This window comes from Erpetoichthys calabaricus, chromosome 15, assembly GCF_900747795.2.
Source record: "Erpetoichthys calabaricus chromosome 15, fErpCal1.3, whole genome shotgun sequence".
Classification (NCBI taxonomy): Eukaryota; Metazoa; Chordata; class Cladistia; order Polypteriformes; family Polypteridae; genus Erpetoichthys; species Erpetoichthys calabaricus.
In genome coordinates this window covers 89690978-89715742 of record NC_041408.2, presented here as the reverse complement: position 1 = coordinate 89715742, position 24765 = coordinate 89690978, and the positions used below count along the sequence as shown (strand labels likewise).

Sequence of the window (24765 nt, the reverse complement as noted above, 5' to 3'; positions counted from 1 at the left end):
AACTTCCAAGACTGCAATTGTAAAAATCTATAATTGAAATGCATTAGGATGCTACTTCCTGGTCTAAGTGTTGGCCTTTTCCTGACTTGGATAGTTCAACATTCTTCTGAGAACTGCAGCATATATTAAGTTACAATTTTATCAGAATATTTTCTGATTAGACCTTATTTGCTTGCCTTTCAAGAAGATTCAAGTCACAGCCCACAAAAAAAATCACATTTCGGTTACTAGAATACTGTGTATTCTAGACCACAGTCACCCAATATGAAGCAGCCATTAATCTGTTGTCAACCAATTGTTTGTCTTTTATTGTGCCCTTTATTCTATTCACTTTTGTTATTTGTATATATGTAAAATGAAAAGAAATTCCTAAGATTTTTCCAACATTGTCTGGCAATAAATTTCAAATTCGTGATCATCTTTTGCTTACATATCATATTGTAATAGTAAAATGACCTTCTATGAAAAAATATACTTGTTTCTTTCAAAATTACATAAATTCATTTATCCATATATTGAACTGACTCTTTATCTTGGGGTTTCAGGAAGTCTTGCTCAATCCTTGAAGCAACGAGTGCAAGGGGGTAACCAACTCTAGAATAAATTTCATATCATTAAAAATTAAACTGTTATATGCTTTCATACTTCCTAATGCCACGTCCAGTTAGAATGACCAGGTACCCCAGAATACACATCTTAGCAATGCCGATGGAAACTAGGAAGAAAGACATGCAGACATGCTGGGAACAGATACGATTTGCTTCTGTTATATTACCTACATTCTCCAAGCTCAGATTTCATAGTTCTTTTGTTTCTCTTTTAACAGCATGGATTGCAAAATGGCAAGTTGTGATTTGAAAAGAATCGCCCCATAACCATCTCATTCTATGAATGCTGCCATGTTCAGTGCACATTTGTTAGTGCTAAACTTATAATGTGAAATTGTCTGGTTAGATGATAACCAGCACACTCCCACTGAGCCTTTGTGTAATTACTGTTCAGCTTTTCTTCAATTTCCAGACAGAACAGCAGATGTCTCGTGGATCTCAAACTGAAAAGGCGTTTTATCTGTCATGCTGCAGTATTTTGTTTTTCATCTTTGACATTTTGTACATTTTAATAATTGGAAGGTACCTGTAATTATAAATGTATTACATTTTCTGACTTCAGTTATTGCCACTTCATTTGTTCTTCCCCGTGTTCAGATATGGGAAAATGATTTATACATTTCCTGTCAAGAGTCCTGTGAATATATTATCTACTAAAAGAATCAAATATTTGTTTTGTCCAATGTCGAAAGTTGCTTAATTTTTTTTGTAATTGTGTTTTATAAGCAATTTTATTAAGAGAAGGTACTCGGATTCATAAATAAGTAGAAGAGGTACTGTAGATAATAACAATAATGCATCATTTGAGACTGTATTGTGGTGTTAGTAAAAGTGAGTCAATACTGAATTAGTTTGACATAAAAACTGTCAGCACTGTCAGTTGTTTAAAGCTTTAAGCCTTCATTTGAGTTGTAAAGTACAGTAGTAACAAAAATCTGTAGTTCTCCAATTAAGGAAGTGAAATAAACATTTTTCTTCTTCAGACAGAAACTTGCTTGCCCTAGACTTTGAAATGCTGCTTGTTTGAACAGCATATTATACAGAGAGTGTGTGGGTGACAGAATAAGCCCATTTGTTTTATTTATTTATTTATTTTTGAGCACACCTCCACAGAGAAGGCATTACATTTGCATGGTCAAACAATCAAACTAAAACTATTGTTTGTCTCCTTTCTCTGTAAGAGCTCTTTTAGTTGGATTCCCACTGTACTTCCAGCTGGATATATTTTTTGTTTCTATGGAATAAAACATTTTCTCTGCTAAGAGAAACCTTCTGTTAAAATATTAAACACTTCATTGGGAGATGTTATTTTTCTTCATTATTACCATAGCTTTAAAATATGCATATGTTTTTGTTCTTAGGTATAATATAAAAAATGTATGTTTTTCTAGGCAAAAAGAGGTAAAACATTAACACTTGCATATTCTCAGTTCAGAGGTACTGCGGGCTGGTGCCTATTTAGGCAGCATCAGGAGCAAGATAAGAACCAATCATTGATGGGACAATAGTCCATCAGAGGGTCTACTTCGGCAATGCTTGCATGGGGCAGTTCATGTCTTTAGAGACCAGGACCCTGCATCTGTTAGGCAGAAGTGCAATCCACTGTGCTGCTCAGAAAAGAAAAATGTACTGTATGCTGATTGATGATAAAAGTTATCTTGCGCTAATGACCTTTAGTAGGACAGAGCAAAAACCTTTATTACATGTATCTAATGAGAAAATATTTGAAAGATTTTGAGAGACAAACAATATTTTAAAGGCATGTTACTCAACTATGGAGGCTTAACAAGGATTTACTATAGATGTCTGTCAAGATTGGGAGATGAAAAATGTTAGTCTGTCCAACAATTCAACATTTGTTCGCTGAATATTGTCCTAGAACCAATGACAATTGACATGAGCACTTTCTGTATGTTCTTACTACTTAACCAATATTTCCATCTTGTTACACTTCAGTGAATCATATATTTTGTTTTCTCTGTATCTTTCTCATAGTGGAGTCTTAAAAGTGACCCTGGCAAAGACAAGAGAGGTATCTAGTTCCCTTAGAGCTCATTCACACTTGAGCATTCCAGCGTTTAAGATATAATTTTAGTTTTGCCTAACGTCTGCTTCTCATTGTCCACTAATGTGATTGGTAAACCTCAAGCAGGGTTTGCCCCTGAGGAACTCTCTTCAGGTACCATAACACTTCAGAACGCATGTCTCGATTGAGAAGTGAAGTGACTGTACTCTAGTGAGATTAGACCTGTAAGCTCTAAGAAACATCAGTCCTGCCATTTGTTCTCATGAAAATATCCTTCGTGTCACAACCATTTCACAGATTACTAGTAAAGCTGGAGCTTCTTCCATTAATGCAGCTCTTGCTTCACCACCATGGTTCAGGCACAGCAACTTCTGTCACATCTATCTCAATCCCATATCTTTTTCTAAATACTGAAGTATTCAAAAGCTTCCTGGAGAAGATTCTGCTAAAGTAAGCAGTAAATGTGATAAAGATGTGAGAGTGCAATCGTTGAAATTTTAAGATTTATTATTATTATTCCAAGAAATGACTTTACATGTTTAATCATTCTTGGCTATTATGTTTTCTTATATAAGATGAAGTCTGTGGTGTTCATTGCCCAGATGAAAAGATTTTGTTGATAACCTGGTACTGATAATTTCTGATACTCTAAAAGTATAAATGCAATCATGGAATTCCCTGTTTTGGCTTGTTTTTTTTTTTTTTTTAAACTGTGAATAGTTAAGCATCTGTGTTATTAATGCAATATAAAAGTTGGTGTGATATCATTTATGTTAACCTTAGATAAAAAATGTGCACTGGAGAATAGTGAAATAAGTTGTGAAAAAGTGGTATCAATTAAAACATCATATTACTTCTGCTGTTTTTCATATGAATCACTTGTGTGAGTCGTTCTCAAGTTCATTCCTGAGGGCCTTTTATAGCTGGAGGTTTTTATCTCAACAAGTTTCACAGTCAGGGAGTGATTTCCTTTAATTGCCTTTTATTTTTTAAAAACATCTCTTATTTTGCATTCAGAAAAGTACCGTCATGTTTGCTTTATATTTACAGAAAAAATTGTATTTTTAACATATATAATATATAATATTTTTTTTACCATATCTTTCAATTTCATACAGTGGTGTGAAAAACTATTTGCCCCCTTCCTGATTTCTTATTCTTTTGCATGTTTGTCACACAAAATGTTTCTGATCATCAAACACATTTAACCATTAGTCAAATATAACACAAGTAAACACAAAATGCAGTTTGTAAATGGTGGTTTTTATTATTTAGGGAGAAAAAAAAATCCAAACCTACATGGCCCTGTGTGAAAAAGTAATTGCCCCCTGAACCTAATAACTGGTTGGGCCACCCTTAGCAGCAATAACTGCAATCAAGCGTTTGCGATAACTTGCAATGAGTCTATTACAGCGCTCTGGAGGAATTTTGGCCCACTCATCTTTGCAAAATTGTTGTAATTCAGCTTTATTTGAGGGTTTTCTAGCATGAACCGCCTTTTTAAGGTCATGCCATAGCATCTCAATTGGATTCAGGTCAGGACTTTGACTAGGCCACTCCAAAGTCTTCATTTTGTTTTTCTTCAGCCATTCAGAGGTGGATTTGCTGGTGTGTTTTGGGTCATTGTCCTGTTGCAGCACCCAAGATCACTTCAGCTTGAGTTGACGAACAGATGGCCGGACATTCTCCTTCAGGATTTTTTGGTAGACAGTAGAATTCATGGTTCCATCTATCACAGCAAGCCTTCCAGGTCCTGAAACAGCAAAACAACCCCAGACCATCACACTACCACCACCATATTTTACTGTTGGTATGATGTTCTTTTTCTGAAATGCTGTGTTCCTTTTACGCCAGATGTAACGGGACATTTGCCTTCTAAAAAGTTCAACTTTTGACTCATCAGTCCACAAGGTATTTTCCCAAAAGTCTTGGCAATCATTGAGATGTTTCTTAGCAAAATTGAGACGAGCCCTAATGTTCTTTTTGCTTAACAGTGGTTTGCGTCTTGGAAATCTGCCATGCAGGCCGTTTTTGCCCAGTCTCTTTCTTATGGTGGAGTCGTGAACACTGACCTTAATTGAGGCAAGTGAGGCCTGCAGTTCTTTAGACGTTGTCCTGGGGTCTTTTGTTACCTCTCGGATGAGTCTCGTCTGCGCTCTTGGGGTAATTTTGGTCGGCCGGCCACTCCTGGGAAGGTTCACCACTGTTCCATGTTTTTGCCATTTGTGGATAATGGCTCTCACTGTGGTTCGCTGGAGTCCCAAAGCTTTAGAAATGGCTTTATAACCTTTACCAGACTGATAGATCTCAATTACTTCTGTTCTCATTTGTTCCTGAATTTCTTTGGATCTTGGCATGATGTCTAGCTTTTGAGGTGCTTTTGGTCTACTTCTCTGTGTCAGGCAGCTCCTATTTAAGTGATTTCTTGATTGAAACAGGTGTGGCAGTAATCAGGCCTGGGGGTGGCTACGGAAATTGAACTCAGGTGTGATACACCACAGTTAGGTTATTTTTTAACAAGGGGGCAATTACTTTTTCACACAGGGCCATGTAGGTTTGGATTTTTTTTCTCCCTAAATAATAAACACCATCATTTAAAAACTGCATTTTGTGTTTACTTGTGTTATATTTGACTAATGGTTAAATGTGTTTGATGATCAGAAACATTTTGTGTGACAAACATGCAAAAGAATAAGAAATCAGGAAGGGGGCAAATAGTTTTTCACACCACTGTAGCTTTTTCAGTTTCTTTTTAACCCACCTTTTTTGTTTTTGGAGTTGCTGTCTTAATTGTATTTTTCTACTGACAATGATGAGCTGAGCAAATACCAGTGCAAACAAAGTGGAATACGAAAGGGCAGCTGTTTCCCTATTACCCACATGTATGCTTATTAGTAATCAATAGCTTAAATGACCAGAACATTAAACTTGAACAAAATATTAAAATGCATATAAAGAATGAATCATTAATCATCTAATACAGGGGTCTCCAACCTTTTTTCCCCCCTGAGAGCTACTTTTACAAAATGAAAATGGCCGAGAGCTCCTCATGTCTTCTAACATTTATTCTCATCGCTTATTTCAACCCAAACAAACTGAATAAGCTTGTTTTGCCGGAACATTTACAAAATGTTGGTGTCCACATTTTGCATTAAAACATCACAAAAAATATTTAGTTCACCAGCAAGTGCATTTTGTGTGTCTGTATCCATTTTCTAGTGTATCTCACACTATTGAATTAAAACATGAATGCTGTAACAATGCAATTCCAAATACACAGGTATGACGTATTCCTTTGTCATTTTGTCACATGTCACTGTGTCACTTTATTCACATGTCCAGTCGCATGTGTGATGTGTTTTTTAGTTTGTCAGATGACTCAACAAGAGAGGCAGGTGTCTGGTGGAGTGGAGCCACTTAGGTTCACTCTTATGGAGTCACTTAAATGTTTGTCTGTCAGTCTTGGTCTGAACTTTCATTTCATGACATTCACGTCAGACTCTCAGAGGTCTGGAGACCCAAACAGAGCAGACATTTTCAGAGCTGCTTGGTGAAGATTCTTATAGTTAATCTGGCTCTACTAAGCTCCAGAAATGCTGAGAATGCTGTTGACACTTTTAACTGTACATTAGTTTGAAGGTTTACTAATATATAATATATAAAATCCAATGTCTCTCTGCCTGTATGTCTGTCCGTTTTTAAATGAAAGAACTACTTCATGGATTTAGTTTGGGGTTTTTATCTATAATTTGCTTGAACATTCTGGTTGACTTTGCGACTTCTCTCATTTCGCTATGTATCAGAGTTCGCTTGCCGTACAGATTTATTTGCGGAAATCTGAGATCCACGCAGTGGGCCGGGGGGAGGTGCCTTCCTCACTCACTCGCCAGCTTCAGTGCGTGTTCCTTAAGTCCGCTTAGCTAGCAAATGAGAGAACAATTGAATTCAACTTTGTTTGATATTTAAAATAAAGTGTTACTTGGGTCTTGATGAGTTTGAGTCCAGATATTCTCTTTTAAGTGTTTGCCACATTGAAAAGATAGATTGCAAATCAGATTGTGGATCGTGATTTTGTGTTTAAAGGATTGTGGTATGATTTTTTGGAAAGATCGCCCACCTCTAATTTGACTAATCAAGTTTTCAAATTTATGTAGGATTCATTAACTCTTTGGCGAGCTACTCAGAAAGGGGTTGTGAGCTACCGGTAGCTCGTGAGCGACCTGTTGGAGACCCCCTGATCTTACATGTAATAATTCTTCCTTCAATCTATAAATACTTAGAAGAAGAAAAAAAAAAGCTAACATCGTGCTTAATTAAGGTTGGATTGCATTGAAAAGCAGAAGCTGGTTGGGATGAAAACCTTCAGCCACAGGGGGCCCAATGGACTGAATTTAAGGACAACTGATTTATAGAATACCGACCCTAATTCACAGATGACAATTAACTTGACACAATATGGGCAAGTTTATTGTGGCTTACAACTTACACTAAACTGTTCAAATATATTTTAGAAGATCAGCTTTAAATCAGATCACTTTTTATTTCTTTAAGTGCCCACACACCCTGACAAAGTCATTATAAGGTTTAATTATTTTTTTCCCTATTTTAGTACTTCCAACACCCCAGTTGTGCTTCTGAACCTATAAGGTGAAAGCTTTGATAGTGGGAAAGCATAACACCCTGTGTTTATACTGAAAGGAATATTTGTGAATTATACAAGAATTCAATTACTTTTTACCTTTATTGAAACTTTCCACTTAAAAAGCATGAGGCGTGCTTTGAAACCGAAGATGGAAAAAATTTCAATCAAGACCTTTTGGACATGGAGATGTAATGCCTAATCTGAAATTCAGTAGAAAAATAGCTTAAATTCCATTTGCATATTTCCAACTTAATATCATACTGAAAGTGTATTCCTGTGTTTGTTATTAAGAATGAGTGTTTGTGTGTGTCTCTCTCATATTTAATATACATTATATAAATTGTGTGTGTGGGAGTGTGTGTGTAATGTGGAGATGCTTTATCTTTCCCTTTGGGTCACTGATTTGCCACTTTCAAAGAGAATATTCAGTGAGCTGAGACAGTTATAGATTTAAAAAGAGCCTGCTGTGGAAGTCTTTGAAAATGTCTTGAAATTTTAAGATTTTTTAAATGTAGAGAAGTGTAACATTTCAGCTCTGTTTGTAGATGTCTTCGTTTTGTATTCTAGTAAAGCCTTTCATGTGAACTTGCTAAAAGTCTGTGTTATCATTTCTTCTGACAAGACATAATCATTTTAAGCAGGCATAGCTGTCTGGTTTTTAAATCTTAGCTGTAATGTGTGTGAATCAACAGGGTGGAAAAATTATTTTGTTATATTGGTTTATCATTATATTGGTGTTGGAGATTCATTTTTGAATTCTTAACTTTCAGAAAAAGTGATGTTTTGTGAGATTTGTAGCTATTCCTAGCTATTGCATTGTATAGTTGCAAGAACTGGTCTGGATGATTTGAATCTTCATCATCACAGGTTTAGTGGCCATTTTCCAGGTTTACCCAGGATAGCCGATTGCCCACCTACCACAAATTTTTATCCTTCAGTCTCTGATGTCGTGGACATCTCTTGGGGTGAGGTTTTTTTTTCACATTACTTGATACTACCCTTGGGGTCAGAGCGCAGGGTCAGCCATTGTACAGCGCCCCTGGAGCAAGTACAGGTTAAGGGTCTTGCTCAAGGGCCCAGCAGAGTAGGATCAGTGACAGGGATTCGAACTGGCAACCTTCTGGGTACCAGTACAGATCCTAAGCCTCAGAGCCACCACTCTGTCCCTTGTAGATACAATTAAAGTTTAACAAGAAAAAACATTTTTCTTTTTTTTGCCTTTTATTCTATGTGTGTATCAGCCTTTCTCTATTCTTGTCTGGACTGTTTGCTTTGAAATGTCACTAAACCTTTTTAATAAAAACGCACTTTTTTGGACTGAGAGATTTCTTTTGGTACGCATTTGGCTCAGGCTTGATCCTACCTCACTTACCAGCAGCTACATACATTCAACGAAAGCACATAATATTTATACAACCATAGCAGAAGTAACAGTCCCTTGAGTAACAAAATGTCTGTTTGCTAGAGTATGTGCACACAAGAAGAAAATGGATAGTGTTTCAAATAGACATATAATCAATTAGGTAGATGGCTAAAACTACAGCGTTCTTTACGTAATTGTATCAGGCACGTACTGTATCATTCTTGAAAAACTGACAGTATCATTTCGGGGATTAAACATTTTTTTCAACAGTGCTTCATCCTTTCTCATCATACGTACTGTCAAGAAGTGTGAAGTGAAGTTGTAAAGTTAATGTTAAGCAACAAACCTGTATTTTAGTTTCCTTTGATTGTCTTAGATGGTACTATGAGGTTTTAGAGTGACAGCTGGGAGTGTGTTAATATCAGCATTGTGGATTAAAACTGTAAACATCATTTCTTTTATCTAGTTTTACATACAGTATTTATTTATCCAGCTAGCAGTCTGGCATTGATCAAAATACCTGCATTAAAGCAGTCTCTTAGCTCCAGTCATTGTGTGTACTTCTTTCAGCAAGATCTAGTGGTTATTTAAACCCTATGGACCATTTACCACAAATGTGACCATAAAAAGTGTATTGGTAGCTGTTTATTCCCTCTGTTTAATATTAGATATTACATATGCAGAAGAAAGCTTTTATTTCATTACTTGCGTATATGTACTGTCAAGAGGAATCAAGCTCATGTTGAAATTGTTTGCACAAACCAAAAGGGAGCTGTCATTGCTGTTAGAGAATCGGGAAAACTTTCATGTTTTTTTAGAGCTTTTAGTATTCTGTAGCAGTGTAGTGATGTTGCATTTTCTTGCAGTTACACTGTTGTAAAAATTATTGTATGTCATATGTTATTTCTTTCTGTAACATTGAAATGACATTTACTTCACTATGGATTATACTTTTTAATGTTTAAATTTTTAAATCCCGGCAGTCTGTGTAATAAAGAGGTAGTGAATTCTTAAAAATATGTAAACTTGTGCAGGAGGTTTTGTTTGGTTGTACAGTATATGTTAAATAAACATTAAATTTTAACAGTATGAAAGTGACTTGTAAAACTGTTATGTTGTCATGCACTAACCAGCACTTTGTATCCTAATTCTGCCAAAAGTGTCTCTTAAAATTTCTCTCGACATTGAATTGTTTGTCAAGTGACGTTATAGAATGCGTTTGCCAAATGCTAGCTTTTGATTTTGATTTTGATCATGGGGGTTATCTGGAAAATAACATTTACAGTATTTCCCTGTGTTTAGAGTCCAAGGTAGCGGCTTTATGAAGTATTAGTGGATAATTTGTGTAAGCATTTTAAAACTTGTTACTATTGTACTTATGTGTGATCAGTATGCTTATAGTGGTTACAATGAATCAATTAGGTATTCTATTTAGCATGTGCTCTTTACACCAGGTCTTTGACCATTTTTTTGTTCAGGTTGGATGCTGTCAGGTTATATTTCAGCCAGGGCTCCTCTCCTGGCCGGTGTTAAAAATTCTTTCTTAATGTCTTTTTTTGAACATGTTAATAACGTTAATTGTATTAATTATTTGCATTATTCTGTGTTTCTTATCAGTTTTGTATGTTATATTATTTCTTTTGTCTATGCTTGTTGAGTTTTGTTCCTTCTATTTTGTGGATGATCCCTCAAGAGGCAGGATCTCCTGTCCACCCCTGGCAAGGGACTGCCCTCAGCCCAGTGCAGCCCCTCGTGGTTCATTGAATGCGCTTATAGCGTTGGTCAGTTTTTGTGTCTGTTGCTTTGCTTGTTATTTATTGTTCTGGGTCTTGACCCATTTCTATGTTTTTTCTACTTTCTTTTAGGTTTATGTATTAGGACTTGTTATGGGATTGCCACTTTAGGCAACTCCTTCTTTGCCTTTTGTGCTCATCAACGCCTCTTTTAGCAGAGCTTTTTTCGGGGGGGGGGGGGGGGGGGGGGGATTTAAATTTTTTTTTTTTTTTTTAAATACAGTAAAATCCCACAGCACGAACGTACCTATGCACGTACCATCCCGCAGCACTACTGTTTTTTTTGTACCAAAAAATGCATCAAAACACGACCAAAACTCCTAAAGCACCGCCAAAGAAGTAAACATGTTCCGATCACACGGGCGCCTTCCGCGTTGTAAACAAAGCCTTAAAACATTAAGTGCGGCCTTACCCAGTGGTTTGTAAACAACATTCTTTACTGTGCCCGTGATATTACTGTTATTTAGTGATTATTTTGTGCCTTTTACTAAATAATAATGAGTCCAAAGAAAGCTAGAGAGGTAAGCACAAAACCAAATTAGGTACAACGATCAATAACAATCGAAATGAAGAAAGAAATGATCGAAAAATATGAGAGCGGTACATGTGGGAGTGATCTTGCAGCCTCATATGGCTATGGGTAAATCTGTTATACCGTATCTACGATTTTGAAAAACAAAGAGGAAATTGAAAAAAAAAAAGAATTTTCTAAGGGTGTGACACGTGTACTCTCTAAAAACAGACACCAGCGATTGATGAAGTTGAAAGATTATTGTTACTTTGGATAACTGAAAGACAGTGTGCTGGTGATTATTCATTATTTGTGAAAAGGCTAGGGAAATACATGCTGATATGGAAAATGATTATCTTTCAGGGAGTGCTGGTAGGGAATGTCTTCTTACAGTAAATTTTCTTTTTTAATTTCAATTGTGTAGGCTATGCTATGCTTATTCTTATGTCAATCCCTTGCAGTGTACAATTTATTCTTTATTCATGTGTTTTTCCATAAAACAATATTTTAATATGCAGAAAACTCAATTATGGGTATTAAATAGGTTAGGTCTGGGAGTCTTGGGGGCTTGGAATGGATTAATTGTATTTCAATTATTTCTTATGGGATAAATTGCCCTGTTCCACAACCAACTCAGTCCACAATTAGTTTTCCATGATGAATTAAGTTTGTTGCAGGGTTTTACTGTATATGTAAAGAGTCTATGTTCGCCCTTTTTATTACTAGCCAGAGTATGATGGTTTTCCTCCCTCTAGTGGGCATTGTAAGAGTTTTGGACTTAGGAACTTCAAGTTCACAACACTTTAGAGGATGCACAGCTTGTTTTATTTGACTTCATAGTTCAGCACAACTGTGATTGATGGGATTGTGCTTTGTAAGCTTCAACTGGTAACAAAAAAGAGGAAATTGAAAGCTGCAGCATGATATGAATGCTGGTAGAGGATAAAAACAACCCACAGGCCCTTAATTCTTTGCAAATATGGCATGTTACAGACCAAATGTATCTAGTTGTCCATCTCTTCCATATATTACTAAGAGTGTGTAGCCAACATTTCCCAGTTACATGTACATAATGTTAAGCAAATGAACAAGTTCACTCTGCAGTCGGACCATGATGACGTCTGTTTTCCTGTTAAGTCCTTTAGCAAGATAGGTGAACATGCAGCTTTTCTAAAAGAAATTTAGTAATAAAAGTAATTGAAAAATGACTGCTATACAGCAGGGTTCACCCTTAGAATATATGTAGTGGGTAAATTGAAGCAGAGAAATTGGCACAGATATAATAGACACAAAACGGCTTATGCAGTGACCTTCACCTATAACCATCTAAAAATAGAAATGTCTCTGAGGCTTAGAAAATGTTCAGAGAGGGGCCTAAGCTGCACTGACTAGGATATTTATGGCTAATACAATAAAAAAAAAAAAAAAAAAACCTTTTTGTGGGATAGGAGACATTTTAAGCAAACTTGTAGCTGTTCTTATAGTAACAAAGTTTATAAACAGATGTTTTTAAGTGTTGAATTTGGGACACTTTCCAAAGTCTGTCTTAAATAAAAAAAAGAATTGCAGTAAAATTTCAATTTTCTAAGCTTTACATGCATTTCTTTGTGTACCATTCTTAGAACTGCCTAGTAGCGATGATATTCAGATTGTTTACCTGTTAAACTTTTCATATTTTTAAAAACTCTGTGAACATTTTTCTGGCAGTTCTTTGAAGTATGAGAATTTTTTCCCCTGTTTTTATAATCAACATACAGTGATTGCTGTTGGCAGCTCTTGGCTTTTTTGCATTTTTGCCAGACTGAATCTGTGACAGCTGTTGAGGAAATGTCATTTCCGTTTTATATTCCAACCATCCTGTTTTCTGAAACGATAATTTAAATTATTAGTATACAAATGCTTGGCTCCTGAAGATGGATGCAAACACTGCCAGTCAGGACACTCATTTACGGTGCATTAGGAAACTCCGTCTGCCTGTGTATGATGCATTGATACAATCCATCTTGGCAAATGAAAACATATGCTGCCTGCACATTTGGCCTCTGAGAGCACTCTGGATATCAGGCCCAGGAAGAAAATGAAATGTGTCGATCTTCATCTGCCTGCTCCTACTATAAATCAAAAAATGAACACGAGTGTTATGAGTCTCAAAGAAGTTTCCAAACAAAAATATTAAAATTAAGTGCCAGTTTAAAATAAAACTAGGGGATGAAAGAAAAAGTTTTGCAGTCTTCAAGGTAAAGTGTGTTGTTATTTAGTGAAAAAGAAAAAAAAAAAAACCATTTGTAAAGATGTGTTTTTGAATGACCTCCTTATAGCAGACGCTTTAGACATTGAGTTTAGATGCTCCTGTTTAATTAACATTTTGTCTGGATGATATTTGTTTAAATGTGATGATTTAGTAATTTAATATACCGGCATCACTGCTTTTGGCTTTTGAAAGACAGAATTTATATTGACTAATTTAGTTTACCTTAGGGGCAGAATAGCTAGTGGCTCAGGCATCCAACTGTAAAGTAAAAATTTGTTAGTTCAGTCTGACCACTCATTTTTTGCTTTTTATTTGTTTATTTATTTTGACACACTTCACATGCCTCTTAACCTGCCATACCAAATGTGGAAACAATTGTGCTGCATTTGTAAGATGCTTTGATAAGGTATCCACAATGCAAAAGGAGATATACAATTTGTTTTGCTTGCTGTTATCATTGAAATTAGAACAATCTGGACAAGAATGGGCCATTCAGCCCAACAAAGCACACCAGTCCTGTCCACTTAATTCTTCCAAAATAACATCAAGTCGAGTTTTTGAAACTCCCTGAAGTCCTACAGTCTACCACACTATTCAGTAGCTTATTCCACATGTTTCTGGTTCTCTGTGTAAAGAACAACGTCCTAATGTTTGGTCGAAATTTATCGTTAACAAGTTTCCAACTGTGTCCCCGTGTTCTTGATGAACTAATTTTAAAGTCACAGTTTTGATCCATTAGAGGAATTCCCTTTTTAATTTTAAACACTTCAATCTTTTTTCCTCTTAATCTTTTTCTTAAACTGTATAGGCTCTCCTCTTGTAATCTTTCCTCATAACTCATCCCCTGTAGCCCTGGACTTTCTAGTGCTATGTCCTTTTTTTGTAGCCTGGAAACCAAAACTGTACACTCCAGGTGAGGTCTAACCAGTGTGTTATAAAGCTTCAGTATAACCACCTTGGACTTTTACTGTACACATTGTACTATATAATCTAAATAATAATGCATTGCTTCTTCATTGTATTATGTCCAAGGTGTTTTAGAGTTTGTATGCGCTGCTTTTGTGCTCTTCCATGTAGACATTTTAAACTTGTTTGTGCATCATACTGCACTATTCACAGTTGATAAGAAAAATTGTAGGTTTGTACATCAGTGGAAGGGGTGGCACAGTTATTGCACAGACAGTGATTTAATTATTTTTAAACTGTCATCTGGTAGAATTTAAACACCTTAGACTCTGGAAATGTACATCTCATCTTTAACATTCAATGTAAAAAGGATAAAACCACAACATGATGGTAATCCTTGAAAAATAACAGCTGTTGCCTCACTGCTTTCTGCACAGAAGAAATACCCAAGTTGTCTGAGTAAATACTGTATATCCCTCCCATATTGGTTTAAAATACAAAATACACCAACAAAATACATGTGTATGGCCTTAGGTGAGAAGAAATTGAGCAGGTATGTGCAATGTTAATCCATTTCAAACTACTTTATTTCCTGACCGTTTAAACAAATCGTGTCTATGTGTACTCATCATATGATTTACTATTTTCTAAAGTTCACATTTGCATTTTACCTGAGAACCTGTTAGTGCTATACAAAAGTGAACTGAATTGATTTGAATTCTGTTCACAATTTTCTCCATATTTTGTCTCATAGCTAAGGGAAGTTGCCTAAATAAAGGTCAAACAATCTTGCCCACATCCTATAAATATATAATAAATCTCATTATTATGGGATCTACCTCCTAGCTGTGCAGTAACCTTTAACCTCGACTATCTGTCAGGCTTGCACATACTGTATTACTTGTTTTTGTTGTCGAGCCTGGTTACGCAGCTACATCCTTGGAAGGCCGCAGTGAGTGCAACATTTTTGATTCTAAAATTTCAGATTTTGTATTCATTGTCCTTTTACACTTGTGTGTCTTTTTTTGTTAAATAGGACAATTTGGGCACAGCCGACAGAGAAACTCTAAAGTTCATTAAAACAAATTTTATCACTTAATTTCTATAAGGAAATATCAATGATACGTTATAGTGTACAATGTTTCCAGCCATAAAATCAGAACAATTAAGCCGTACTATTGTAAAATGAAAGGACAGAGCAGCTGCAGGTACAAGCTACATTTGATAAAGCAGAGCAGCTACTTCCATATGATTTGTAGTTTGAATAAACATATGCAATCACTGGCTTAATTAACCAAGGTGTGTGGAATAAAAACACAATCCTGACGCTCAGGGTCAGGTTCACTTAGCCTTACTTTACAAATACATGTTAAATTGAATAAACATTACAATTGCAATTCTGTATTGATCCAGTAAAGATTGAAAAAGAACAAATAATACATTTAAGAACATCCAGTTAAAAACTGATTTTATTTGAAATGAAAACCTGTAGCTCACACAGATCTGACTTGACCAGGTCAAGATGAATAGGGTTGTAAAATGAAGTTCCAGATATTTCAGTGTACTATAATTAAGGCATGCTACAGCTTACTTAAATAAAGCTTAGTTGGAGCAGCTTTTTTATTGTAAGGAGGTAGAGAAATTTCAGAGTCTAAGAAACTGCATATTTTCTTTTTCATAACTCAGTAATTTAATTATTGCACAACTACTGCAAAATAAAGCTGTAGGGATTTCATAATTTTTTTAGTACAGAGTGGTGGCTCTGTGGTTGTCTTTATATCTGATTCATATGCCAGGATCTGATAAGCCTTTAATCCTTGTAAAACTAAGTGCGTTTAAGTAATTTTTATTATGACATTGAGGGACAACTGAATTATTAAAGCATATTTTTCAGCAAAATCATTTAATTTTGCTAGTGATAATACTGTTTCTGCAATTCTGAAGTATACCACTTTTATACATGGTCTTAGAGGAGATTTTATTTTTTGGGGGTTTCCTTTTAATACTTCAGATTTATGGCCATCTAAATGAAATTCTTGCATTTATATATGGGTCTGGACATTAAAACACTAAAATAAAAACCTGAATATTAGGTTAAATAACTTTTACCTTTCATGAAACCCTTTTAATATAATCTTTCATGAAGCATGCTTGAGAATTTTACTGAGCCTGTCTAGCAAAATTAAGGTTTAAGCTCCAAAATTAGTTTGACATTTAGGTAAAGCGTGCAGTCTATTCCTCTTACTTCCTGATGAGTGCATACAGTCCTGTAGCCTAATAACATGAACTCGTGGCCATGGGATATGTTAGCCTTCTGCAGCCTCCATTTTGACCATGTTGGCACAGACACTACAATATTCATAGGGTTAAGAGTAAAGTGTATTAGTTTGTACGAGTGTCTCAAAGCTGACTCAGTTCGTGTTTATAACAGGGTCTGATAAACGTCGGTTGTCTTCCTGTTTATAAGTTACATCATGGTGCCTAGTTATTGATGTTTTAGTTTTTATGAAGGCTGTGCATTGAAGTATGCAACTGTTTTTGCCATTTATACTACTGTTGATTTTTTGTTTTGTTTCCTTTTGTTGCCTTAAAATGTGTTTCTGTTTGAGGCTGTTAACCTTTTTACCTTGGAATTAATTCAAAACACTGACAACCTAAAACCCAAGGCTTACACTTTCATTCATATATTGTGTATTTTTAATTTCTTGGAAATTGCCTGTTTGTCTTTTGACAACTTATAGTTCAGTTTTCCTTAGGTTTATTTTGCTGGAATTAAGCAATACAAGGAAATAATTTGGCAACCACATTATCAAGACTTAAGAAATGGAATGGTTTATAGCCAGCAACATTAGGGAGGAAATACGAAAAAGTGAGTTTTGTACTTAACAGCAAGGGCAATGGATGAAATGAAGTATGAAACTTTTGGATTGCAGCTCTGACCAGAGCTTTTAGAAGAGGTTTAGTCCTGTTTTGAATTGGGCACATATTGTTCCTGGAGCAGCACTCTTTTTTTCTTACCAGTATGCTGCATAGTTTATGGGTGTTGCCAGGTGAAATTGGACCTTCACAAAAACCACATTTAATGCACACATCACAGTATGAAGTAGCTAACGCATAAATGTGTGGACTACATCCCACCGAGATAGGAATGGTTGCTTTCAAGCCACTTAAAAGTAAATGCTTTGAACAAACCAAGAACATCAAAGTGTTTGTCGTTGTGATGACTTCTGGTCAGACAGATCGTTAAAGGTAAGTAAGTAGTAGTGCGGGGACCATGTGTTGTCACAGAGTCATTTTATGCACTGCTAATGTTTTAACTTTGGAGTATGAATTTTAGAAGATTTAACTACATGTTGTGAGAAGCAGAGCCCGGACACAGACAGACTAACATCGTTATGTCACCCAACACACGTTTATTATGTACAATATTTACAGATTAATGCAGTACTAGGGTGCTGTACCGTGTTAGCCATTATGAATGTAGAGAAAAAGCCAAGCAAAATGACACCTTTTATTGGCTAACTAGAAAGATTACAATATGCAAGCTTTCGAGGCAACTCAGGCCCCTTCTTCAGGCAAGATGTGAAGAAGGGGCCTGAGTTGCCTCGAAAGCTTGCATATTGTAATCTTTCTAGTTAGCCAATAAAAGGTGTCATTTTGCTCAGATTAATGCACAAACCCAGTGCCTCCAGCGCCAATCCCCCAAAGTCCAGGCCTCTCCTTCCAGTGCCTGCTTCCTTCAGGCCGCCTCCACTCCTCTCCAATATGACTCTCGTCCACTTCCACCCGACTCCAGTCATCGTTTGCAGGGAGGCGGCCCCCTTTTATACACGCCCGGATGGGCTCCAGGTGCTTCCCGACACTCCTCCGCGGACACTCCCCTGTGTGGCGGAAGTGCCGGCTGTGCTCCCGGAAGCCCTCCGGGTGTCCCCAGTCTTCTTCCCCCAGCACTTCTGGGTGTGGCAGAAGTGCTGAGGTCCAGGGCTCTCCAGGTACTGGGGCGCCCCCTGGCGGTGACCACAGGCCCCTACAGGGTTGAGCTTCCCAGCTCTGTACCCGTGGCCCCCAAAGGAACCAGGGCGGTCGCCCCCTCGTGGTCCGGAGGAGACATGAGCCCTCCTCCTGTCCTCCTGGGCGTCCTGGCTGGGTGCCACCCCCAGCCGCGTGCCAGTGTGTAAACTGTGTTGTGTAATGTGTAACCTAAAAATGGTTTTGTTAAACCATTTTAGTAAAATCTGCAGGAAATGAGTGAAACAGATGTATATTTTTAGACCTTTTCAGTCTCGAACACTTCTGAATTTAAAATGCATCCCTGTCTGTTCTTAACCAGAGTGGTGGCTCTGGTGGTAAGGATATGCTGACGGTCGCTGGTTCGAATCCCGCAACCGCCAGATCACTTCTTTGGGTACTTGAGCAAGACCCGTAACCACAATTTCTTCATCTTGGGTATGACGTTAACCTGCAAGTGGCCCTCCAACTTGCAAGGAAAATTTGGGGGTTGGTGGCAGAATTGGCACTCCAGCCACCGTAAAAACCTTCACGCAGCTCCACACGGAGTTGTGTGGTGCCGAGGTATCATCTGTTGTGCGTCATGTGTGATGGGTGCAGCCACGCGCTGTACATACCACACCCTCCACTTCCCTTTCCTGTCTCTTCTCAGCTGGGGCTCTCATTCAGTGTCACAATCCTTAGTCTAACACACACACACACACACACACACACACACACACACGCACACACAGTACAATAGGGCTGATAGTTTATGTAACAAAGTTTGAATTTCATAAGTGGTAGCTGTATAATCCTAAAGATTTCAAATAGATTATCTTGTGGTCAATAGGAATATTTAGCTCTGTAAGTGGTTCTATAAAACATTTTGCTTAACTCTTTTAGGGCGGGCAGAGGGCGAAAAAAAGCTACAAATGTCGATAAAACTCACCGTTATGTTATAGGTAGACCCTCTTTGCTTGGAGGACTGTTAGACTCATTAACTTGATGACGAGTCCCTATATGTACAGTGGTGTGAAAAACTATTTGCCCCCTTCCTGATTTCTTATTCTTTTGCATGTTTGTCACACAAAATGTTTCTGATCATCAAACACATTCAACCATTAGTCAAATATAACACAAGTAAACACAAAATGCAGTTTGTAAATGGTGGTTTTTATTATTTAGGGAGAAAAAAAAATCCAAACCTACATGGCCCTGTGTGAAAAAGTAATTGCCCCCTGAACCTAATAACTGGTTGGGCCACCCTTAGCAGCAATAACTGCAATCAAGCGTTTGCGATAACTTGCAATGAGTCTTTTACAGCGCTCTGGAGGAATTTTGGCCCACTCATCTTTGCAAAATTGTTGTAATTCAGCTTTATTTGAGGGTTTTCTAGCATGAACCGCCTTTTTAAGGTCATGCCATAGCATCTCAATTGGATTCAGGTCAGGACTTTTGACTAGGCCACTCCAAAGTCTTCATTTTGTTTTTCTTCAGCCATTCAGAGGTGGATTTGCTGGTGTGTTTTGGGTCATTGTCCTGTTGCAGCACCCAAGATCGCTTCAGCTTGAGTTGACGAACAGATGGCCGGACATTCTCCTTCAGGATTTTTTGGTAGACAGTAGAATTCATGGTTCCATCTATCACAGCAAGCCTTCCAGGTCCTGAAGCAGCAAAACAACCCCAGACCATCACACTACCACCACCATATTTTACTGTTGGTATGATGTTCTTTTTCTGAAATGCTGTGTTCCTTTTACGCCAGATGTAACGGGACATTTGCCTTCCAAAAAGTTCAACTTTTGTCTCATCAGTCCACAAGGTATTTTCCCAAAAGTCTTGGCAATCATTGAGATGTTTCTTAGCAAAATTGAGACGAGCCCTAATGTTCTTTTTGCTTAACAGTGGTTTGCGTCTTGGAAATCTGCCATGCAGGCCATTTTTGCCCAGTCTCTTTCTTATGGTGGAGTCGTGAACACTGACCTTAATTGAGGCAAGTGAGGCCTGCAGTTCTTTAGACGTTGTCCTGGGGTCTTTTGTGACCTCTCGGGTGAGTCGTCTCTGCGCTCTTGGGGTAATTTTGGTCGGCCGGCCACTCCTGGGAAGGTTCACCACTGTTCCATGTTTTTGCCATTTGTGGATAATGGCTCTCACTGTGGTTCGCTGGAGTCCCAAAGCTTTAGAAATGGCTTTATAACTTTACCAGACTGATAGATCTCAATTACTTCTGTTCTCATTTGTTCCTGAATTTCTTTGGATCTTGGCATGATGTCTAGCTTTTGAGGTGCTTTTGGTCTACTTCTCTGTGTCAGGCAGCTCCTATTGAAGTGATTTCTTGATTGAAACAGGTGTGGCAGTAATCAGGCCTGGGGGTGGCTACGGAAATTGAACTCAGGTGTGATACACCACAGTTAGGTTATTTTTTAACAAGGGGGCAATTACTTTTTCACACAGGGCCATGTAGGTTTGGATTTTTTTTCTCCCTAAATAATAAAAACCATCATTTAAAAACTGCACTTTGTGTTTACTTGTGTTATATTTGACTAATGGTTAAATGTGTTTGATGATCAGAAACATTTTGTGTGACAAACATGCAAAAGAATAAGAAATCAGGAAGGGGGCAAATAGTTTTTCACACCACTGTATATGAGTAGCTTAGAGGAAACAACGTCTAGAATGGCATCGACATTGGGCGAGAGAGTGAAGCAAATGTGCAAAGCAAAACCACTCAGTGGATGACATTTTGCGTGTATTTTATTATTTTGAATTGGACTCTGACTTTTTGGACTATGATTTGGTGCAAGTGATCTGGAGATGGAGATTTGAAACAAAAGTAAGGTACTGGCATCAGCTGATCAATCCCCAGCTGATGTGCCCAGCCGCTGCCCGATCTTTAACATGCAATGACAGCGCACTGCATGCAGCAACAAACGTTTTATGCTGATTTATGTGAGAAACTATTGCTTTGTGTTCTTTGTAGGAACCTGAGTTTTTTGGAAAAATTTTCAGCCCAGGGAGATAAGTGGGGGAAAAAAAAAAACAGCGATATGATAAGCCACTGCTTTAGTAATGTTGCCCCACTTCTCACTTTTTCTCTCATACGGCATAGTACGGGTATATGGGTTTTGTAACGTGGTTTGTTTTGGGGCGGGAGGATGGGAAGGCTTCACGGTCTGGGCTGCAGTCCGCTTTTTCACACACTCTTTGTACTGCAGTTTATGGTGCTGTTGTAAATGGTGGAAAAGATTAGTAGCACTTGAAGCTTTTGTCGGGACTTGTTTTACTGCTACTCATTTGACACTTTGTATCCGAATCATCTCCACATAATTGAGCCATTGTTTTTCTGTTTACCAACCAGCTCTTCTTCGATAGTTTCCTTCGTGCCTTTATCCGTCTCCATCCTGTCGCTGCCTGCAGGACTTACCGAGTAAAGCAATTGGGGAGGGATTAGTTGTGTTCAGAGAAGGAAAGAGGTGGGGCAGGGTGAAGTTGTGCGAGAGACAAACTGGGAGAAGAGAAAGGCGAACTGGCGGCTGTATGAGAATAGTTTAAATGCAACATAGACTCGATATAAATGATTGTCTCATCCTATATCTCATATGAAAATGTCTATTTTTTAAAAACTCGATATATCGTCCAGCCTTAGTTACTTGTGTAGTAGACCTATAGCCTGATTTATATAAATCCTTACCCTTTGCAATGTTCCTGCCTGAAGCTACATATTTCCATGTTACCCAGTTATTTATCATAAAAAGTATTTCAGCTATATTACTTCAATATTTCCAGATTGTTCTTCTAGTAATTTACCCTTTCATTTTTATAACCAAATGAATGTGATTCCATAGAATTGTTGTTTCTTCTTTAGATGTGGTTCTTTTGAAAGAAACAAAAACTACATAGACTTTTTCCCCCCTCCTGCAGCTCCCCCCCCATTAATTTATATGAGTATCGACAGTCATAGCAGGGGAATCTACAATGCAACAAGTACTCCCAGTTCAGTAGGCACATGCAGAGGTGTGATAGAGAACCCCTGAATGATCAACTTGGACTCTGAATTGGCACAGTGACTCAGTGTGGTTCATAGGGCCTGCAACATCGAGTGTGTCTCATTTTTCCATCTGGTAACTTTACTCATTTGAGACTGAACCTTTATATAGTCTTAACAGAAATTTGATATTTGTTCCACTCTTAAAACTCTGCTTAAAACTCTCATTATTTCAAAGAACAAGTTTGCTTCGAAATTATTTAAAGTGCTGTTTTAATTTTGCCTAGGTTACACTTCTTGCAGCTTCTGTAAGATGTCCTTCCGCTGACACCTGTAATGAGAACTTTTCAATCTTCATTTTTGGAATGCCTTGCTAAGGTGTCATATGGAAGAGTTCTATTTGTGCTGTCTTGTAGACTGTGATTAACAGGAGCTGTCTCATTCTGCTTTGCCTTCAGGTGTTTACCTCTTTGCTCATGGAATCTGGGCCCTTCTTACATTGATAGATGGCTTTTTTTAAGTGTTTATGAGATATGTAAGACTGCACTTTTGATGGAAATATCATTTCATTCAACATCAAGAGTGTTTGAATAATTAATAGAAAAAGTAAGGGTTATAAAATCTTTGCCACAAGAAGTCTTGCTTGGTCGCAGCTCAGTGTCCCTTTTAAGCCTCCACTACCCCCCTTAAGACAACTGGTGAGGAAAGGTGACCCTGAGATGACGGGGAATAGCCTGTTGTTTGACTTCTTTAATTTTAGTGCCTGAGCTGCAATTTGCAGCCAGCGTGTATCTTAAGGTAGAGCTGACTTTCAAACCAGAATAATAATAATAATAATTCATTACCTTTAAACCAAATTGGGACATGGTGGGTATCAAACTGCTTTTTATATTATAGAATGTGTAGATTGGTTGTCAGTATGCTGCAGTGGCAGAGACATCTGCCTGGAAATAATAACGTCCGCTCGATCAAACTCCATTCCTGACTTCTCATGTTACTCTAAGAAAATTTACTTCATGTGTTTCAGCTCTAGGTGCAGTGATAGCGCTGCTGCTTTGTAATACAGAGATCAGGGTTCACCTGCTAAGGTGCTCCCTGCTTGGAGTTTGCGTGTTCTCTGTGTGTGTTACCTCTGGGTGCTTCACTTTTCTCACACAGTCCACAGACATGCAGATTAGGTGACCTAGACATAGTGCGTGACTGTGTGTCTACCCTTTGATATACTGGTGCCCAGCCCAGAGATTGCTCCTAGATTGATGCTCAATGATTAAGGAATAGGCACCAGCTTCTCCATAGATACCTGTATTGGGTAAGCAGATTGTGAAAATAGATGGACATTTTAGTAGTGGAAATCCTGTATGTACTTCTTAAACATGAAAAGTATTGTACCTACTTTAAATAAGGAGCTGTTTGGAATATTATATATACAGTGGAACCTCTAGATACGAGTTTAATTCGTTCCAGCACTGAGCTTGTATAGCGAATTTCTTGTATCTAGAACAAACGTCCCCATTGAAAATAATGGAAATCCAGTTAATCCGTTCCGCATCCCAAATATATTAACATAAAAATCAATTTTCCTAACAAATAACACTGATAAATTATATATACTGTAGTCTACCTTTAATAAATAACACTGGTAAATAATATAACTGATTATTAAAAGAATCAAAACAGGTGTCCAAAGTGCAGTAGAGCATTCAATAAATCTTTAATCCTTAAAACAGTTGTGAAGTGGAGGTTTAAAGTACATAAGAATAACAATCCTTTAACACGAGGTTAAAACGTCAACAGGAAGCAGTCTTCAAAAAACAGATGACAATCCCCGGTGCTTCTTCTCTGTTAGCGTCTCACCTGCTTCTCCCATGCCGGCTCTGCAACAGGCGAGACACTTAATGCAGCTGACCTTCTCTACACCGTCCTGCTTCAGCTGTTTGGCTCGCCTGTTCAGCTACACGCGAGCCTGTACTCGCTCGCTCTCTCGCACCGACTTCCTACTGCTGCGGATTCCTGCCTCCTCCTGCAACCTCCGTTCTCTCTCCTCTCCTCTCTTTTCTTTTACTTCTTCTCCCCCTTAACCGGCTCGCGCTTCTCTATATATGCGGGGAAGACATGGCAGCTGCTAGGGTTACCACTTTTAATACAAATAAAATAAGGGACGCATACGTATTGATTCAAAACGGGACGCGCAATTTCATTCTCAAATACTGGACGATTCCGTATTTTAAAGGACGGGTGGCAACCCTGCCCAGCCCATCAGCCACAGGACAAATCATGGATGTGGGCAGTTTCCCACCTGTGCACTTAGGTGAGAAAGGCAGACACCGCAGATCGCCCTGCGGCTCGCTACAGCTACCACGCCCCCTCGCTAAGCCGCGAGCTATACCCACAGCCTGGCTCGTTACGTGAGCCAATGCTCGTATTTAGATCTGAATTTTTCGCTCATACTTTCCTCGTATTTTGAATTTCTCGTATACAGAGGTGATCGTATCTCGAGGTTCCACTGTATTTTATATATATATTATATAAAATATATATAAAATCCTAAGCCTAAAAGTGCAAGTGTTTGGTATCATTCTTTTCAGAATTTATCAAACTTTAATATGATGTTGTTAGATTTTCAGATTATTTCATTTTTAAATTAAAAACTTAAAAAATATCAAGAACTCACATGCTGCAAGACGAGTCTT

At 37.8% G+C, this 24765-nt stretch overlaps 1 protein-coding gene and 1 long non-coding RNA gene across 2 annotated transcripts in view; both read left to right on the top strand.

Moving 5' to 3' along the window:
- Positions 1–24765, top strand: part of prim2 (DNA primase subunit 2) — a 447314-nt gene that overhangs the window by 82371 nt on the left and 340178 nt on the right. The window lies entirely within an intron of this gene.
- Positions 4774–20489, top strand: LOC127525906 (uncharacterized). Its single transcript, XR_007933521.1, has 2 exons — positions 4774–5008; positions 20375–20489. It is a non-coding gene; the product is annotated as an uncharacterized LOC127525906 (long non-coding RNA).